The following is a 22,092-nucleotide window of genomic DNA, read 5'->3' as shown; positions in this document are numbered from 1 at the left end:
GTGACAATATTTTTTCTCGCAATTTAGGAACATCGTTTGTTGCACCTTTGTAATTAAAGTGACATTATAGTTGATAACATTGGAATTTTAAAATTTAATCTTCAATATAAGATTACTTTTGAACTTCTTTTTTCTTGAAAACAGAATGTATTTAATAAATAACAAGGAAATTGGGCCATTAGTAGTGGACCCATTGATGTGAACGTTAATATACAAAGTTTTAAGCATAAAGGATGATGCTTATTAGTATTTCTAAATTTATTTAATAGGATTTGCTTCAATCGTACGTGGGGGTGTCAAGGACATTTTCATTTCAGTGTCACGTTTACAGAGTTGTTAGACGTCACTCGGGATTTATACATGTATATTTGTAAAACATTGGATTCCGTTGCAGAAAATGTCGGCGGTCATGAAATGTCTGAGTAGAAAATGTCCTTGGTGGAAATATTTACCTAATCGATGCATGCAACCCCGTTTCCAACGAGATTTATATCGTAATATGCAATGTAGAGACGTAGATATTCAATTGTAAGTGGATCGTTCTGTGCATTTTGCGAAACCAATTTCGCAAAATGGGAAACATCCCAGAGTTAAGCCAGCAATTTTCGAATTATGGTCTTTGGGACAGTATCCAATGCTCCACTTGCGATGGAATATCAGATAAATCAAAATATAGGATGAAATAATTAAATGTTAAGAGCTATCATTGTTCTTCGGTTATAATAGCCAACAGAACACTTTGTTTTAATGGTCCTTACACAGACCCAAGCATGAGAAATTAATATTGTACTATATTTGATTTCTTCCTTTTAAAAATCATAATTTTTCTCATACAAAGAATGCAATTTGAATTCTGCAAACGCATTGGAACATTAATTATTTATTATTTTAAAACTGAAGTAGCCACAGAGGAATGTTTATTCTTCCATAAATATATCACGAGATGAAAAGTTATGGTATCCTGAATATCTCAAAATATCCAATAAATTCGAACAGAAGTAAATTCCGTTTCAACCAGAAGTATTTAACTTCTTTTTATCAAATGAACTCATCAAGAGCTACATGATTTATAGCAGCATGTTTCAGCCGCTAGCGATAAGGTTGCTAACAACCATGATCCATAAGCACGTATCACGAGAATGCATTAAAAGGCGGCAGGGTGCTTGGTAACCGTACTCGATAAATCAGACATCGATTCTTTTTTCCAATGCAACGCGAACGAAACGAAATCTCAGCCCCGATTGCCAACCGCTTCAAAAATCGTAAATCTGTCCAGCATGGCGATAAAGTACCGTGGATACGCCAGCAGCGTGTTCGTATTGTTTTAGAACTCCACCCCATCCTTACAACAGTTGGCACGCACTTACGGGAGGGTGAAAACACCTCGCGCCATGGGGGGATGAGACCGTTCCGTGACACGGCCACCCCGCTTTCGAAAGATAATTTCCAGTCCGCGATAATCTGCAACGATGCGCATAAATCTCTGCCTCGCTGTGAAAGCAGAAGCTTGGAACCACTTGTCTGGAAATAACATGGTTTCCATGTTCAGAAATTTAATCTCAACCTTAACATTTCTACTTTTACAATCAATCTCAATTTAGAATGTTCAACTCGAAAGTTGAGAGTTGAGACCTTAAGCCTGAACTTTGTCATTTAATACAGTAAATACAAAGTGGAGACTCCAAAGTTTCTGCTCGATCCTAGAGAATTCAAGATTCAGATTAAACAATTGAGAATTAATATTTCAACTGTCCAAAAGTTTGCACACCCTAAATGTTCAACCCTACCCATTCCCAATTTTCTCAACTTTAATTGTGCACGCACACATTGGTATCCAGTCCCCATCTTCCATTTATACGCTCGAACAAAGTTCTCGTTTTCCAACACCAACATCCTGACGTTGGCTTGGGTAAAAGAAAAGTTAATGACAGATCCAGCCGCATCAGGTCACCCGTAATGACTCATCCCCTTCCCATCCTCTTCCTTTCCCTTTCTATTTCTTTCTTCCCGTTGATGGGGCTGGGGTTTCAGCCGGGGCTCACAAAGGTCGGCGTATCCGGAACTCGCCCACCCCTCTGCTTCTCTGTCGTCCTTGATTTTCGCAACGGCGAAGGAAGGAGGAAGCCATTAATTTATGCCCCTCCTGATCGATCGGTCGCCAACAGTTTAAACTTTCAGTGCGAAGACACGAGGAAAGGAGGAGAAAGAGGCGCTGGCTGCTGGGGGTTTATGGCGACTTATTTATGAGAAAGGGAACAATTGGTAAAATTAGAGATGACTCGGATTCAACATTTAGCTGAATCAATAATTTCAATCAATTCATTCTGAGCCCTTTCAGGATATCCAAGAATTATTTATTATTATGAGAGCCAATGAAAATGATTTTAAATATTCACAAGAGAATTGCGATATTTTCTTCTAATGTTGATAGCAAGATATGTTAGAGAACATAAATTGAATTGAAACAACAGCATTCGTTGATCATTTTTAGCAAAGCTCCTGCGTTGTAAAATGGAAATTGAAAACAAATTCGAGTGGTTCTCGGGGACGATATTACGACGTCTGACCATCGTGATCGACGCGTCGAGCTAGTAGCGTAAATATCGTTCTGAAATGGAATCGTCGGATTGGAAAAAGGATGACGAAAAAAAAAAGGAGTGGAAACGCGCGATCGTTGGTGGAACTCCGGCGATCTCGTTCTAAAAATTGTATAACCCACCTAATCGATCGTCCGTGGAACTCGGGGCCTCGTTCCTTTGTCGGCGGCGCGTAATTGAATTTGAAAGAAAAGCAATCAAGAGGCTCGAAACACGGGAAAAGGGCAACGTGGAAAAAGCTGAAAATTTCGTTCGTTTTTCATTCGAATTAATGTAACGATCCGTGTTTATCAGGACGAAATGATTGTAACGTTAAATAGTTTTACAGTGAACACTGTAATATTTATGTAGGATTGTTGAATGAAAATTGTGGGGATTGGGCATATAAAAAAAAAACATCCTTCTGTTAATTTGAATTTTATATATTAAATTGGATACAATTTTATTGATATTTCAATTTCAATTGAATTTTTAATTGAATTATTTTTGGTGTCATTTAAAAAAAAAATGAGACCTGAGAGATTTAAATGAAAAATATTTATTCTACAACATCAAAAAAAAAAGAATATTAAAATATTAAATACAGTTACCAGCAACCATTCATTCCGTAAGCCCACCATTACCCACCCCCAAGGATCCATTTCGCTGGATATCGGTTCAACAATCCACATTTCCATTTAAATTGAATAAGTATAGCCCGTGTTCGAATCAATATTATGACGTTTCGATGCGCAAACTTTTCCACGGGAAGATTTTCCAGTCAAGGAAAGGCGCGTCTACGGAGAAAAATTCGTAGTGGGAAACGGAAAGGGAGGTGGAGGGGGGCGAGGAAGGAAATAACCCAGAAGTACTTTTCGACGTATGATAGAGGCCCTTTGATCTCTCTCCTCGTTGCAAGTAAATTGTGCGCCCCAAAGGGCTGGTGATTGAAGTCACACGAACCGTGCAATGATGCTCCCTCCGTTTGCTTCGTTTTATTTCTTTATTTAAGAAATTGCTGTCGGGGAGCCCGTTCTGCAAATAATTGTTTGCACGCTGTGCAGTTGACTCTGGTACCGGCGACTCCAATACCTCTGTCGAATATTTTCTTAACCGATCGACACTGACGACTGAAAACCGTCCTTTTTCGAGTGCAATTTCGATTCCATTTGTGGCCCGCAACGACGTGATCCATTTGGGGATTGTAAATTAATTGGTGGAGAGAAAAAAAAGTGAATTAATATGAATTTTGGTACGCTAGACACAGGGAGGGGAAGTCAAGGGGAAGCTCTCACCACTTAATAAAAGAATCAACTCGTCACTGCATGATTTCTGTACATGATCGCTGTAACATGTTAAAATTATCACTGCATTTCCTTCTGTTGTTTATTTTTGAATTCTTTCTTTTTTTTTTAAAACGAGAGTATAAATTTTAAACACACTTTACAAAGGGTGTTATTCTTCTGTTACAATACAGAATAGTTCATATAATTTATGGCAGATACTCAAATATAATCAGGTGCTAAATATTGTGTATAACATCTCTTACATCGTTTTATATTTGTCTATTTTCACTGTCATTTAAAAAAGAACTTAAGAGACCTGAGTGGAGAATACTTACGCAGTGAAAGGTTAAACAAATCTCCTCTGACGCTCTCAAACACACTCAAGTATTACAAAGAACATTTTATTAATGCAGTTATATAAAAAGACTTCGCTCTTCCCGTTTGAAATTTCTGCACAACGCGATGATTAACCGAGTCCGCTGTTTCCAGGATATAAACTGTCCAGTCTTCTACACGCATCCGTATGGAATTTAGTTTCCTTTCGTTTTCAACCTTTTCGCGCCGCTAACACGGCAAAATAAAGGGAAAGGGGAAAAACAAGTGCAAAAAAAAAATACAGGCGAGACATGCTCTTTTGACAAGAGTATACTACAAAAGGATGGTTCGAAAGCATTGTTGAAATGTTTCGTTTTTTTCGAGGCAAACAGTTTCGAGAAAGAAAGAAGGGAGCGTGAAAAATCGGGGCAGGAACGTGGTGAGAGTCAATTACGAAAAAGCACGTGGTTTCCATCGCGTTACCCTTTGATCCTTTCTCGTCGTAAAGAGACGTCGGGATTTGCTATTGAAATGGAACCTTTGTACCGTGCGGAATAGCGGGACGATCGATTCGCCTCTTTCCTAAAATTCAACGGAAACCTTGACTGGTAACAATACTATGAAACCGCGAGTGTTGCAACATGTTCGTGATTAATAACACAGTACGAGGGTCGATGATGATCTACGGTGGAGAATCCCTCACGTAGTACTGCGTACTTCTTATACATTCAAAATAGAAGTCGTTTGAAATACTACAATTTTGTCATGAAGCAGAAGGTGGGAAAGGCTTGGACCTACCACGAATTCAATTTAAAATTTGCATAAAGATTAATGAACGTGGTACTACGTTTTTTTTTTAATTCAAAGAAGAATTACATTTTATCAGGCAGCCAAAAATGGAAGATCCTTCGAATCTTCACAAAGTAAAATTTAAAAGTTCAAGCTCGCTATCTGAAGGAAGTACTACGTTTTATCAAGAAGCAGAAATTAGGAAAGACTTAGACTCTTCGTAAATTGAGTCTGAAGTTTGCACAGTACCATCTTCCAACCCAAAATAATCTCAAGAGATGTTTGAAAACAGTACCATGACTCACGACAAATTAAAGTTGAAAAGTCTGAACGTAGTACTACGGTCAGCACTATGAAAATAATTCCTTCCGGTTCGTCGAGTCGAAATGCAACTTTCACGAGTCTCGTGTCTTTTTGTTCCAGGAAAACCGCCGCGTGTCATGTCCTGCTCGCTGCTTCATGGCACCAAGTTTTCCAGCATAAGAAAAGGCCGTTGTTCCCGTCTCCGCGCGACATTGTTTTCTGCTTTCCTTTGCCACGAGTATCAGGACGCGAGATAGCCTTTTCTTTGGACACTTTCGGACGCAATCGGAACTTTTCCGTGGTGGAGCTTGACGTCGCGATAGGGCCGTCAAGGAAATTTGTCTTCGGCCTATTTGAATGGAAGGGACGCGGAGAAGGTAATTGGAAATTTTTAAAAATCTGCAAGAATGGTGGCAAAGTTACATTTTTAATCAAACTAAATTTATCTTCCAACTGGTAAATTCACCCAAAAATAAGAGGAGAGTGGACTGAGTATTAAATTTGAATTCTACGTGCTTTTATCGATAAATTAAATTAGTTAGATAAAGCACAGAATAATTAAAATTTGTTGCTCAATTATGCAGGTCCTCTTCTGGGAACAAATAGCACGTTAAGACAGAAAAATAATATAACTACAAAAAGAAACTACGCATTAAGTAATTCATACTTCATTAGGAAATATATAAAATGCTAAAAATAGAGTGAATGAGAGAACTTTGTCCACCTTCGTTAATTACTATAACTTTTTATTACTATGATTAAAGTAATAGTATAGAAGAGAGAATCGTTTCCAGCAATTAATTTAGGAAACGTGTGTAGGATTCTGGAAACTATTGCAAAGCAGATAAGTAAATGCTCTTTGTGTATAATCCGGTCGAAGTGTCGTTTAACAATTCACAACGAAAGCAGAGCGTTCGAGCGCGACGTCACAAAGGTACCAGCATGCAAATGTCTGGAATTACGATACGGGCGCGACACGCTCCGAGGAATAATTCAAGTAAACCGAAACATAAATATGTCGTTTGAGCGCAACTAATGTGTCCACGCTTAAACGGATTTGCCCGTTAGATTTATCGCTTAAAGCGATTTAAACGGATCGCGCACGTTCCCGTGGAAGGTCAATGCAAGAATAATACATACGGGATTAATAAATCTAGGGGGACCCCCGTTGCCGATTTAATCCCGTTGCATAAATCCCTTACGCAATCTTATAATGCGTCTCTTTCTTCCATTCCGTTTGACGCTACGTTTTGCAGAGTATTGTCCAACGATCTCGTCTATTTCCATTCTTCAGATCCTATTCGTCTTTGGGATCCTTTTAATTAACTAACAATGTTGCAATTTTTAGGATGATCAAGGGAGATGGTGGAGGTAAGATGACAACAATTTTGTTTTTATAAATTTGTTCATAAAAAGTTTGTCATAATTTGTCAATAATATAGGAGAAGTTTATAACAGGCACTTTTACCCTTTAAGCTCTCCCTCCTCTCCACATATTGTCTTTTTTCAATGACTCCAACTGGAAGTAACCATATCAAATGTTATTAATTTTTTACAAAGCACCACTGAGATATAAAGGAAAACCAAGTAACCACTTTCTTTCAAATCTTGAAGTCACTTGTAATATTAGGTATATTACGATACATATATCTATAAAAGTAGATATATTCAAAACAAAATTATTCATTTAATCGCCAATTTGGAAAATACAATCATTCATCAAAACAGACACGTTAAGCTTAAATTTCTCACGAACAGCCACTTTCCCCTCCCCTCAACCAAAGAAACGTGTCTCCATTTTTGAAACGTGGCAATTTCAATAAGAGGAACGCGCGCAAAATAAAAATCGCGCCGCGATAAATTGAGTCGCGCGTTAAACAAAAAGTTTGCCTCGTAAGAACTAAGAACCCGTTGGAACGCGACGCACAGGAGTGCGTCTAGCACGAGATGCAATTGCACGACGTCGAGGGGCGTCGGTATTTGTACGGGTTTGGCGGAAAGCGACGTAGACGGGTGGCGAATGTTTTTTAAATCCGGGAAAGGAAGTGCCTCGAAGAATTTAATTAAAGGGTCGCCGCCGCCCGTCGAGAGAGCCACGGGTCTGAAATTTTTTGAGATCACTCGGCGTCGTATTCAGCCACTAGTTGCCATCTGTTCCGTGTGCTCGGAGCCTGCGAAACGCGGCCAGCAGCGAAATCAACTACCTGTGGATGCAACTTAAGTGACTCCGCGCACCGGCCCCCTCCAGCCACTGGCAGTAATTATGCGCGATAAAGTTTCAATAACGCGAATTTCATTCCCGCCGCCGCGACCATTATGCGATTCATCGAACCCCCTTGTAACTTTTGTTCCACCTTTATCGCTACGAAATGACCATCCGTGTATAATTAAACCGCAAAAAGCTTTTTTTACGTTGTATCGACAGACTAGTATCGAAACGTAGCGAGGTGTTTTAAAGAAAAGTGGAGTTGAGCATTCATGTAGCTGTAGGGAGCTTTAAAAAAATATCGTTCGTATATACAGTAGGCTCTATCAATTTAAACAAATTAAGTATATGTCAAAGTACTCCCAAACTATCGATAAATTAATTTTATTTTACCTTATATTTTTCAAACACTCCACAAGTTTATTTCTTGACCCCAGTTGGGAGCCTTTTTTTTTTTAAAGAAATAAGGTTTCAATTTCCTATAACATTAGTATCATACCAATGGTAAGCAGAATGACATGTAATAGTATTCACACCCTCTCTCAAGGAAAAAAATAAAACTTATTCTCAACGCAGCAGGAAAATTCACCCTTCCATACCCTCTGATTTAATAATTTCGTTCCCATTTCTTCCCTCACGGATCCAGCCTAGAAGTATTTCTGAAATAACTACCCCCCAAAGAAAACTTCGATATCTTTATTTTTAAAACCCAGGTCACAGCAGAGCGAAGTAGAACTTCGCCAGGATGGTTCTTTCATCGACCGTGCGCCGTGCCATTTTTACTACATGGTATACACCCTTAAAAAAAAATATTTTCCAACTTCCTGAAATACACACAAACATCTCTTAAAAGAAAAAGTCGTGACCCCTGTTCGTTTCCTTGAAATTAATTCCTGGAGAATTCTTTGCTTTGAGTAATTTAACTTCCTCCCTCTTAAGGTGGAAACAGCTTTGTTAATTTAAGATATTTTTAAGTACAAAAATTGCAACACATGCACTAAGAAACGTTCTTTCCAATACCCTAAATCTTATTAACAGAAAATTTTTCGTTTGTCTGAAAAAAATTTACAAATATGCACCTTATTTCGGACTATTCTAAATAAACTTCCCCTCTTAGCATTGTCTCCCTTTGGTTTGAAAATGCTCGAGCCAATTTGGTGCCCTCACGCGTCTGCTGAGATATTTTCGTAAGATTACCTGACACGAGCGAATAGCGTGTCGCTGGCGATTGGTATCGGCAGCGTGGACACACGACGGGCCTAATTTCATCCCAGCAGCGTGCAATCTCTCCAGGGCGGCTTCCCGGCGGGCGGCCGAAATCGGGACCTAAATCGGATCGGACCGTGTCTCGTAAATTATTCGGCACACGCAGGTCGATTTTACCCTCCACGACACGCCAAAAACGAACGTAACGTAACCCATCGTTCATTTGGCATAATACCTTTCGAGCAAACACTATTCAAAGCTTCCTTTCAAGGGAGGCCTTCTGATTTAGATGATTTATAATGTGAGAAAAATATGAAAAAATATCAATGTTTTTCAATATATGTTTTGATTAGATTGACTGTCTCGGTGCACCGTTTCTCAAGGTATTTTGAGAGTTTTAAATTATTTTATAGAGAAGAGGAGGGTTGGTGTATGAAATTGTGTAGGGGGTGGAGCTTGAGATCTAGCTCGAAGAGAGAGAAACGAAATAGAATTCAGAGTTTTCCTTTTAGGTAATGTTTATTTAAACCTTAAAGAGAAAATTATTGGTTTATTGGTGAGTGATAAGAAATGGCATAGTATGACTTTACTAAAGAGCCATTTTTGGCCATTCTGACATTTTTAAAAATAGAGATGTCAGAGTTTCCTCGGGGAAGTCGGAAAGAAATACTAAAACATTGGTTATAAAATAGCGAAACTTCGCCAGCTGAAGTGACACTTTTAAAAGTCCAATACAATAGATCAACATTTTAACTGACTCAGTCCCCTTAATACCTTGACATCAGCTTTCTACATTCAATTATTGTTGACAGTTTCCTATTTCCCCAACATTTCCTCAAATTTGTATAATTCAATGGTTCAATAATTCAATTCAGTAATTCAATGACATACTTATTTTATACCATTTTCAATCACCTGCTGACATTATTTACAATACTACCAATATTAAATCATCTTTACACATTCTACTACATATTTTAAAGAATTCTACATTTGAGGTTCCCTTCTTAGTGATCATCAATGGCAATCAACCTATTAAATGTCTCTTTCCACGGTCTTTAGCATGACTGCACCCCCAGAATAACGCGTCTTTGTTCCTCATTTATCAGCCCGTTGAAAGTGAGCCGCGAGAAAGGAAATTGGAAACGTTCCATTGGAGATGGCGTTCATTTTTCTTTCGTGGCCCAAAAGCTTTGGGGGTAAATAGCCTACGTGACCGGAGCCAGGAGCTAGCGTCCTCCTTGGAAATAATTCAAGCTCTCGGTGACCCCGATAATGCCCCTTGCGATAAGCCTAACCTGCTTAATTAATAACGACGTTGCGTAATTCTTCGTGGCGTGGATACGACAATCGCGAGGACTACCATAACGCCACGCGTTCGATACCATCGCCTTCGCGTTTATGCTACTTCTCATTTGCTAGGTCGTTATCGCGTTATCGAAACCGGAGGACGGTGTGGGCGCTAATGGCGGGATTTTATGAGCCACGTTAGAATGGTTTTATAACGGTCACGTTGGGGTTCCACTAATTGTCCTTTACAAAATGAACACACTGATATGGACCCGAAGATTGTTTCAGTTCTGTTTTTCTTGGTCCTGTTGAGTTTTAGATATAAAGTTTACGATAAAGTTTAACATAAAGAGAAACACAATTAATGAACTCCTTTGCGCGGTTCAATATAAGAAAAATACAGTCAGAGGAATGAATCAAAAATAAAAGTCTCTTAATATCGCATAGTGTTATTCAAAGCGAATGTATTAACAAAAGACCCTCCCCCAGAGATTCTCAGGTATTTTTACGCGTCAACAAATCCGTCGAATGTAATATTTCATATTGCGAAACCCCCCGCCTTCGATATTCCTCTTCACCGTGTTCAGCCACGGTATAAATACCCAGCGAGAAACAATTTCATTCCGCGCAGAGTCTCGAAACGCATCGACATCTTTTATGCGGAGTACTCTTCATTAAATTTCATTAATTAGCTCCTCTGTTCGCGGAACAGGCATTATATTGAATTTCCGTTGAAATCGGCTTCCATTGTTTTCCTCAAAAGGGATGAATGTTTTTCACGGAACGGAGAAAAATTACGTCCAACCTTTATCACTGAAATTAACTGCCAGCGATATTGCGTGGAAAATACGGGGTGCTGTGACTTCACGTTGAAGTATTCGTAGTCGATATGTATTCATCCTTTATTCGAATAGTTCATGTACTGGTCTGTTGGTTACTTTTATGAAATTTTTACATTTTTACAGTGCTTTCATTTACTTATTATCAAATTTGGGATTTTATCCATTTATGATACAAGCTGACGTAATAAATACATGATAAACATAACCAAAAAGAATTTACACTTATGTAAAACTAAATAATAAAATTATTACATTAATTGTAGAATATATTCGACATATAAATGCATAAAATTCGCGGTCTAGTTATAATCACATACCATGCATGAATCTTTAGATTCATAATCTTTCATGTATTCCTTACAAACACATCAAATGCACGACCAACTTTATAACAAATAAATCTTTTATCGATTCACCACAAATCCCACAATTCAGCATACTGTAAATTCCTCATATGCAACAAAAAATATTTCTCAAATTCCTCGATCGACAACGAAACCTCCAGCCTCTTAAGGGAGGGCGCCACTGACGGTAACAACCCCCTGGATTCTCCGAGGCGCGCACAGGGAGTTTGCCCGCGCGAAAGAAAATGAAACGGAGGACCCTTCTCGAGATCGCGGGACCGTAATTCGTCAAACGGAAATCGATTGGCTGCAGCAGCTCCCCGACGAGACTCTAGAAGATGGGCCAGAGGGGCGGGGGTGAAAAATAAAGCACGAAAAAGGAGAGAGTACATGAAATTCCAGGTCGGGGCAGTAAATTCCAGCGTAGCACCGATATTTTCGCCGAGCACGACATTCGTCGAATATGTGTCCACCCCCCTCCTGAGCCCGCTGCTCACCTCCAAGTCCCCCTCTGCCCCTCGTCCCGACCCCCTTCGACGGCAAAGCGCGAGCCACGAGACTGGAAAAGGGCGGAATAGCGAAACTCCGATTCTGGTCCGGCTGAAAAGTTCGTCTCCGTGCACGAAATAAGAGCGAGGCGCATTCCTCTGCTTCCATTTTCCGCTTACTCCCCTCCCATCTTCTATTCCCCACGCAAACTTACCCCTGACGCTCCTTGAAAACTGATTCCTGTGCCGTACCCTCTTTGGAATCTCCGCGGCGCGGAGCACAACGCAATTCAAGCAGGAACGTAGCTAAGGGTGGTCGAGTGGGGCGAAGCAAGCTTACCGTGTCACCCCAAACCGGGGTGGACTGAGGGATCTTCTGTACCTCTCTACTCCTGACCCCCACCCCCTCGTTCCACTTGTTTTCACTGGTTTTAATCGAACACACCCAGCGGAGAGAATTTATTAAAACGTACGTCCTCGCGAGGCGATTCGATTGCAAACCAACGAAGGGGAAGCGACGGTGAATCGTCGATAAGTGTCGCGAAAATTTGTTCAGTATTATAACTGTTGCACATGGCTATCCCCGCCACTTGTTGAAACCGTTGGCTCGAGGCGTGGGAAGAGATAAGAGTCATTAAATTTCACTTGCGTCGGTCGATATGCGTCGCGGCCGCGGTACGTCGCGGCACTTATCGACGATGCACTCTATTGCAATGAGAGACGAATGAATTCTCGCCCTATTTTGCATTTTCTCGTAGTACGGAGCGTTGGTTGATGTAGAATGTAATAAGAGTCTGGCATTTACGCGGAACGTGGTAATATGTACGTGATGATGGATATAAAACGTCGTAGTACGTGGCAACTACCATAAAACATAGTACTAGCTATCTCAAATACCAGTCCACCTATCGCGCATCTTCCAATCGTTTCTCCAATCTTAATAAAAAAGGAACAGTGCTCCAAAAATCCACGAAACTCTCATAAAGTTGATCAAATATTTCCAGGTACGGCTATGAAATTATTATCACGAGTCCTGAAAGCGTGTATACATATATCCAGGGTGATCTAATCGAGACAGAAGGGTGCTCGCGCTGCACCCTGCCGCAATTCCACGGTGAATCATGCCGCGATACAATCGTGCTTCGTACATACACCCCACGTAAGCGGTCTGTAGGTCCGCGAACGATAGTCGAGTCTCTCGTCGACGGAAATCCATTTGTATCCTCTTATATCAAGATGCAGTCTGATGATTGGTAAAACGACCGTGCAATTTAGTCGAGTGTCCTACGGTTGCTGGCAGGCGTTCCTCGACGCCGCGTCGTGATTACCGCAAAAACGGTAACGTAACCGCGCTGGAATTTGTTCCGTGGGGGGAAACGTGTGCAAGAAGTCCTGTTGAACGTCGTCGTCGCAAAAAGCGTCGACGGTAACGTAAACGTCGTCGCGGTGGAATTCTTTTCGACGATGTCATTCGTTGGGAGGCGAACTTTGAACTCGTAGGACGAGAAAATGGTAACATTGAAGCCGTGGAAGTTAAAATTAATAATACTGAGACTAGGAGACTCGATTCTGAGGACACTGAGGATTTGGCACTCCGTAGTGTCGATATTGGGCCTCTGAAACTCGATTCTGATAACATTGGAGCTGTAGAAATTAATACTGAGGACACTTGGTCTGTGGGATTCGATGCTAACAATGCTAGATCAGTGCTGAGATTTGTTTCCGTCAACACTGAGCGCTTGAAACTTGTTTTCGATATTGCTGAGCCTTTGATATTTTATTCCAAGGACACGTAACCTTTGGAAGCATGGAACCCTCATACTGACCACTCATAATTAGTATATGGCCATACAAGTAGAATAATACCCCGCCCAGCCAGACAGTAGAACAGCGGGAACCAGTCGATAAGTAGAATAATACCGTGCTCGGTCAGACAAGTAGAAGCAATGCTCCGCTTAATCCGATAAGTAGAATAGCACGGTTCCTGGTCAGACCAAAATCAGGTGTGGGCTTATTCTACTACTTAAAAAGCCTCTCGTACAAATTTTCATCGTAATAGCTGTTAATTTAAATTACTCGCTAATCAGCAATGGAGATAATTTTCGATTGTTTAATCCTACAGTGAGATTGGATTAAAGTGATAATATAAAAGTATGGCGTCTATTAATTTGCACATCTTAACGAACGCTGGCTATTGGAGACTTTCAATTCACTTCAAGATGGAAGGAGTAAAATCGAAGCCAAATTCAAATTTCCTTGGATAATTTAAGTTTCAAAGAATGACTGGTTACGTCCCGCAACGAACCAGAAGGCAAGCCAACGCCGCCATGTCGCGTCTCTTATAGTTACTTTGTGTCCCTTTATGCTAATCTTAGAAGACGATCTTACCGGTTTACCAACCATTTTCCTCTTCCACCTCTCGGGGCAGTCCCCCATAAAGCAACAGAAATACCTCCAACGTTACACCGAAAGGGTTGTCCGCGGCAACACCGTGCGGGATGGGCGCTGTATTTTTAAAGAAAAGGTCGGAATGTGTCGTACACGACGCGGTGTAACTTCCAGCAACAAAACGGAAAGATGTTACGTGGAGGGTAGACGGAGGAACGCTCGCAGCGCAATTTATTCCAGTCGCGTAAAATTCGCGAAACTTTAACCTCTTCAGCCCCCGTCGCGTCGTTTCGCTGGCACGCAAACTTGAAAAAAGTTTCGAAGACTGTTGAATGCACGTAGCAATACGTGATCCAGATTTCACGTCAGTTTTACCGTGGGACAAAAGTGGAGGTCAATGCTACATCGAGAAAACGTGGAATAATGTACATTGTAGTAATAATATTTCACACTTTTCTACGTTTCTGTACTTCATTATTAATATTCCCTAAAAGCCATACAATTTAAAATGAGAATTTCAAAGCCATGGAATTAATGTTGAAAACTTCAAAGCGATAGAATTGATGCTGAGAACTCGAGAGCCATGGAATTGATGCTGAGAACCTCAAAGCTATGGAATTGACGTTGAAAACCTCAAAGCAATGGAATTAATGCTGAGAACTTCAAAGCTATGGAATTGACACCTGGGGCCTTCTAAGTTATGGAATTGATGCTGAGGACCTCATAATCTTGGGATTGACGTTGAGAATTACAATAACGCAACTAATTCACACTAAACAAAATGAATCTCCTTCACTTCCAAGAGTACGACTTCCCTATCGCAGTTTCGGGAACGACGGAAGCGCTCCGTATCGTTAATTATAAAGTGACTTAAGAAATTAATCACTCCAGCTCCCTCTTTTCGTCGGAACACGTGTATGTCTTCATAGAGGCACTTTTAATGTATGCGCAGTCATTCCTGATTCAGCAGACCTCCATAGGATGAGTCATCCCCTAGCGCATTGACGCTCAAGCAGTACGGTAACGTAGGCACTTTGCAGCCTCAAACGAGAGCAACCGAACCTCCTCCCTCGACCCTCTGTGTCTACCTCTCTTTCTCTATCAATTCGCCGTGTTGCTACGGCAACTTCAGTGTCAGCAACATTACCAGTCCCTGTACCGACGAGATAGAAATGTCAAGCCAGCCGACGAGGATGGCGCGCGGGGGAAAACGAGCGTCGTTGGATATGTTTCGCGTGAACATCGACTTGTTCCGGCAAATTAAAACGGAGGATATATTAATATTCCCGCGATGCTTTCCACGGATGGCGGAAAACACGTAGGAATCGATACGCCGCGTCATCGTTCCCGCCAAACCGGATGCCGGTAGTTACGCCCAACGTGTGCGATGCGAAAAGGATGAGGGAGACGCGATGCAGGTTGATACAAATGTTCTGGGACTTGTAGAAGGGGATAGTGGAAGTGTTGGGCCTGATTTCTATGATATTGACTTTCGAGTTCTCAGCGCCAATTCCATAGCTTTGAGGTTCTTAGCATCAATTTCATGGCTTTGAAATTCGCAGCGCCAATTCCATGGCTTTGGAGTTCTCAGCGTCAATTCTACGTGCCTCAGCCCCTCACTTCTAACTCCAAACCCCATCGCTTCTCACCATCGACTTACGAATCTACTCGCGATCCTTCCAAAGTAGGACAATTTCCTCCGAATATTAATCTCCGCGATAAAAAGAGATCTCCGTGAAATTACAAGGCCAATAAATTCGTAATTCCGGTGGAACGAATTGCTCGACGCCGCGTGAACGCGGCTGGCGCGTCGCATTAAGCGGAATAATTTATAGTACGAAATTGTAGTCACCGGCTAGAACGGGTGACATACATAAGACAAATGGCGTAGAAGCAACCGCGGGCGTAATCTCTCCATACGTCGTCCCGTGGTATCCTGCGGGATCCGAATGGCGCACGGGCGTTCCCAGGTCCCGCGATATTATTGCATTATACTCGGTGCTCCTGTGAATCACGAGGACGTCTCGTGAATTCGCCAAGCGATTCCGTTGATTCGTTCGTTCATATATCGCTTCCGATTTCTCTCTGTGTAAATACACTGCCTGTAAATACACTACTAATTTCAGTACACCGTCTCAGTTGCGATATTTTCGAGGAGTGACGCGAATAAAAAAATTATATGGCTGATAATTTATCGATAATAAGCGACCCAAGACGTAACACAAGTGAAATCAGCGGGCGTCCCACCGACATGGCGGATTAAAGAGGACGAGCAACGATCGAACGCGAACTCGTTGAAAAAAGTCTCGTCGAAGGGATGACCGACAAGTGCCGGAGACCATGAAAGGGGATGAGATCCATATCGCCTTAGGGTTGGGAACGTTTAAGATAATACTCGCGATCCGGGAAAGTTGCACCTTCCTTGCTTCCCTGACTTCGTCGTATTTTATTAGTATTTTTCAGGTCTTCTTAAAAGTGATTACCAGACTGCGGATGTTTATGCATTCATGGCAAATGAGGTCTCGATTAATCTTTTCTCATTTGTAAAAATATGAATTCGCATAAACTTGGGTGATACAAGGTTGTCAGGAAAAGATTTACAAATATTATTGATATATTAAGGTACGTGTAGATTTTCATTTCTATTGTTTTGTACTTGAAGAATTCTTTTCTTAAACCAACCATACTTTGTTGCAATGTTATGATGTTGTTAGGTAACTATTGCGCAGACCAGCTTTGAGCTTCGGATGGAATTTACTTACTCCGAGAAGTTTCGTTGGCGTGTCTGGCTATGATCATACTTACTCTACTTGGGATTCGTACGATGCATCTCTTGGTACCTGTTCGAACATAAATCCTGGCATTAATCTATAAATGGGGACCCATTGGGAGGTATTTTATATCCGAGAGACGACTCGAATCGATTCCGCGTTCTTTTCATCCAATTTTTCTCGTTATTTAATACTGGCAACCCTTGATGTACGTAGTAGTAAACCGTGACTACATAAAGCAAAACTATCTAAAGCACTACGTGAGACAACACAAGTCAAAGCAAAGCTATGTAAATCGAAACTACGTAAAGCGAGGTTCCCACGGATATCACCTTATTTATACGTTAGTTTTCCCCTTCCTCCCTTATCTGTCGCATTTTTACTATGTAGATTAAATCACGTAGAAGAGACCCGGTATCCACGTAGAGGTGCGCGGGAACGTGCACCGATTCCCAAGGAGTCTGTCTCCACGGTAACTCGACTGCATATTGCGCGCTTCTAAAACGCCGGAGAATTATTGGCCGTTTCTCTACTTACGTAAGCAATTTCGTCGGATCACTGTTCGCGGACGTGTCGCGAACCAACCGTCTCGTGGTAGCTGGAGATGCGAACAAGATTCAACCAATCCACTCCGAGAACTCTTGGTTCAACGAGCAACACGGGATCCGTGGCTCCTTCTGCCGGCGCGTGTTTCGCTATCGGGTAATCCCCGAGTAATCCTTTGATTTATGAAGACCTACGGCTTCGCTTCTCCCCGTGATCAGCTGGTAAGCCGGTGGAATCAGTCGGGTAGCCTTAATCGATCAACAATTTTAGTATCGTCGAGCCGGGGACCATAGGAGAGGATCACAGGACTGGTTGGAAAGCCAAACTGACCTATTCGTTGGGGAATACCCTCTTAACGTAGCTGGCTCGTACTTGTCACGAGTCTGCGGACGATGATTATCAGGGAACTGAACGTGGAGAGGTGAATTGTCCCTAGGGGTATGGTGACGTGCAATTTTGAGGTTGAGAGGGTAGACGAGGAGGATTGTTCTGAAACTGTAGTTGATGTGAGGTTAGTAGTTGCAATGATGGTGGACTATTATATCGGAGAACAATATAACAATTGGTTGTGTTATCAAGTACCAGTTAGAATACCTGCAGCTTTGATTGCATTGTAATATATGACATTGTTGTATCAAGTATTAGTTAGAGTACTTTTATACTTCTATACTATCAACAGTAGCAAGTACCACTTGGAGTACCAGAATCTTTGATTGCATTATGAATTAATACACTACTGTATCATTTAGAGTACCTACATCTTAGCTGCACTTATGAGATGGTACACTACTGTATCAAACATCACTTGGAGTATCTCCATTAACTGTTGCGTCGAATAATAGCAGACAATTAATAGTAAACTATTGCATCGAATAACACTCGAAGGGCCTCCGTTTTGCATTGCACCGTAGGACAATAGACTATTATATCAAGTAATACTCGGAGCACCTCCATCATCTGCTGTGTATAATAGAGGAGCCCCGCTAATCCTCGACAAACCTGCGCGTACGATCTCCATCATGGAGCACATTATTCCTAAACTTCCTAAGGATTACCATAGAGGACGTTCCTCCATTGTTTACACGAGTCTCATCAGCGGATCCTATCAGACTTGACGAAGGAATTGTAACGCAAGCAAAAGTTTGCGAACGGTTCATTTTCCAATTACATCACCTTCAAGTAGTACATAGATAGTGTGGAAACCACTTTCGCATACTATCTATGTCGTGCCACTCTATAGTCGCTTCGTTGGCTGTCGAACGTGTTCTGACGTTCTTGACGCGTTTCGAATTGCGACTCGAACTCCCTTGATTCCATCCCAAATATCTCGCAGATAGGAATCTGAGAATCATCTCTAACCAAAGATATATGAAAAATTGAACTGGGTCAATAATCGGAGATTGGGACTTGATACTGATTTTTCTCGACCTCATAGTATTCGATACTGATGTCATTGGGCTTGCGGTATTCGATACTGATGATATCGGGCTAGTGGGACTCGATACTAGCACTGAACTTTTGGGACTCAATACTGACAACACTGAGTCTTTGAAACTCAATGGTGAGAACACTGAGCCTATGAAACTCGAAGCTAAGGACTCTGAGCCTTTGAGATTCGATGCTGAGAATACTGAGCATCGACTCTGAGCCTTTGAAACTCGAAGCTAAGAACACTGAGCTTTCGAGATTCGATGCTGAGGACACTGAGCCTTTGAGTCGAAGCTAACAACACTGAGCCTTTGAGATTCGATGCTGAGGGCACTGCTCCTTTGAGACTCGAAGCTAAGAACACTGAGCTTTTGAGATTCGATGCTGAGGGCGCTGAGCCTTTGAAACTCAAAGCTAAGGAATCTGAGCCTTTGAAGCTTTACTTGAGTCCTACATCAAGGTACCCCCATCTAGGATTCCAAAACAAGTCTCACGCCAGAGATCTGACTACACGTCGAGACCACTATGTACAACCAATACTTCCTTCTTAGATCTCCTTGACAATCGATTCGAATCCATGTTCTGACCTCGTTTAGACTGTCTAACAAGGGAGAGGACATGGCTGAAAAACAATGACAGGGTTCCCTAGGTTGGCGTCGTCACGCTTCGCCCGTTTTCCACGGAGCTGCGACTCGGAGGCTCGACTGTCCAGTTCGGATTCGTCCTGTTTAATTAGGTCCTCGGCCTTGGAGAGCAGCGTGGCTGCGTAGCTTGAGCCAGCTCGCGTCATTTCGCTCCCGGGATGCCCGGCGCCGTGCGTCCGAGGTTGCCGAGCAACCGGTGAATATGCGCAATTACCGTACGACCGGGCGAGAACGAGCGAACGGACGCGAAGTGGGAGTTACCGAGGAGATCGCAAAATAGAATGTATCCCCCAATTACCCGGCCGTCTAACACGATCGAACCGTAAGGGTTCTTTCGGACGGAGACACTCGCCAGCCGGTTGTCCGAGGTGCTAGGGAGGATCAAAATGTAATGGCCGCTCAAGGTTGCTCTCGGTGGAGTCACGCGACGTCAGATGTCGCTGTTTAGGACTGAGGAAGGGGTGGACTGTAGGTGAACAATTGTGGTGGATGATTGTTGAGGTTTGGGAATGTGGTGGGATGTTGAGGGTAGGTTGAGGAGGAATGGCACATTGGTGACGCGATAAAAGGTACGATATGATGATAGTGTGGCACGATGACAGGGTGGCACGATGACAAGGTGATGCGATGAAATGGTGACAGAATAACACGATGAAAGGTATGACGTGATCGTAGGGTGACACGATGACACGATGAGAGATTGAAACAATGATACAATCATGGTGAGCGACAAGCAACTTGAAAATGAGAAAGAGAACGATGGCATGACCAAAGATTGATGAGAATATATACACTCTCAATTTATTCATTTATTTTATTGACTATGTTGGTGTCACCATAAATAAAACTTGAACCGCCTCGCGGTGCACGTAATTGTCAGAAAATATCTGGAGTGTTTTGAATCGCACGAGCACCATCTGCGCAAAGATCTTATACAGCGGCAAGTGGCCTTCCATAAACAAGCTCGCGGAGATGTCCCCAAACGAAAACATCCGGGAAGTTGAGATCCAGAGAACCTGCAAGAAGACCACTTCGAACTACTTCCCCTTGGTGCGCAACTTTCCGAAACTATAACTCGTTAGGAAAGCATTTTGCAGATATGTTTTCAACCCTGTTCCCGGAAAAATGCTTCAACGGAAATAGGAATTTTACTTTTCACAATAATGTTATTATGTATATATCGTTTCTATTGTGGTGGTTTTACTTTTTCGTAGCATTATTTTGGTTATTATGATAGTTTTTGGCTTAGAAGGGATCAATATATATTTATTTATTATATGAAATCCTAAATCACATAAAAAGCACCTGGAATCTCTAATCGACAATTTTTTGAGTCCCCACTCCTCAAAAAAAAATTGTTGAGGTTGCTCAGAAAAATATCTTTAGAGTCCACCAGTTCCATCTCGCGAGAACAGCTTTCACCTGAGGTTTCACGAATGGAAAACATTCATTCTAATCAGGTCCGTAGCAAGGTGTGTCGGTGGGATTTGTCGCGGAGAATTTTTCAAACGGATCCCGCGCGAAACTCGGAGGGATTTGAAGCGCCACGTACGTCGAGCCAATTTTCTCACGACGACAAATTTTTAGCCCCGAGAAAGAAGCACCTCGAGAAAGATCCACCGTCGTAAAGCTCCTGAAGATTTCCAAACGGGCTTCGACGATAAGAAATTGCACCCCCCTTCACGGTTATCCTCCCCCGCCGAGGACGAACGATGAAGAAAAGTGGTGAAGAGGGGAGAAGAAAAAGGCGAACGACGCAGACAATACGAGGCGGTTAGCCGTCAGAGAATAACTGTCGAGATTATAAGGTGCGCATACAAACCATCGCCAGGGGGTGGAGGGTCGGTAGAGCGTAGATTCTTCTCGCTCCCGTGCGAACACGTGACCAAGGATGGACGAAACGGAGCAGAGATGACCTGTGCTCTTATCCGGATAAAAATAGAAATAGAAGATTATTTATATGAGATATACAAAAGTGTGCATCGGTGGAGACATGATAAATATATTATACAATCCAGGTTCATTAACTAGAAAAGATGAAAATTGAACACTGAGCGTATGTGTTAAAAACGAATAGAAAATAATATTGGAGAGCTTGTACTAAGAAGAGAATGAAAAACGGGATACTTTAGGCTGATAGGTTTTTTATTCTTCGTGGTCAGGACGGTCGTTGATAGGATTTGGAAAATGAGTCTTCAAGTTTCAGAATGCTTTTTTTTACATCATTCTGCGGCTAGCTTTCATAAAATTACGGAACTTTGAAGTTCGCCATTTTTCACGCGAGTTTAATTTTGTTGCGGAGAGTTGTTCATATTGCCTATAAAAACGCTGGCTAAACTTTTCCAGCATCTCGCTTCCCCTCTCGGCGTAACTCCGCATTCGAAAACAAAATGTGACGCTTTCTGTGTCGACGTTTCTTTATCCCCTCGATTCTTCAAGAATATAATGCCATCGATGCTTCTTAAATATAAAGTAAATCAGACTAGCATACATACATTCATGCATACAGAATTTGTTCGAAAATTTAATGGTATTAATGTATCGAAGACACTATACTAAATTTCATAATTTTCTGACCATCTCATCCAGAGATATCAAAGGAACAATGCGTATATACGTACACGTAGATATGTACTGTTAGCGCGCGAGAAGAATACATCTCTCTTCAAA

This window comes from Hylaeus anthracinus, unplaced genomic scaffold (genome assembly GCF_026225885.1).
Source record: "Hylaeus anthracinus isolate JK02 unplaced genomic scaffold, UHH_iyHylAnth1.0_haploid 4, whole genome shotgun sequence".
NCBI lineage: Eukaryota > Metazoa > Arthropoda > Insecta > Hymenoptera > Colletidae > Hylaeus > Hylaeus anthracinus.
This window is presented reverse-complemented; position numbering follows the sequence as displayed.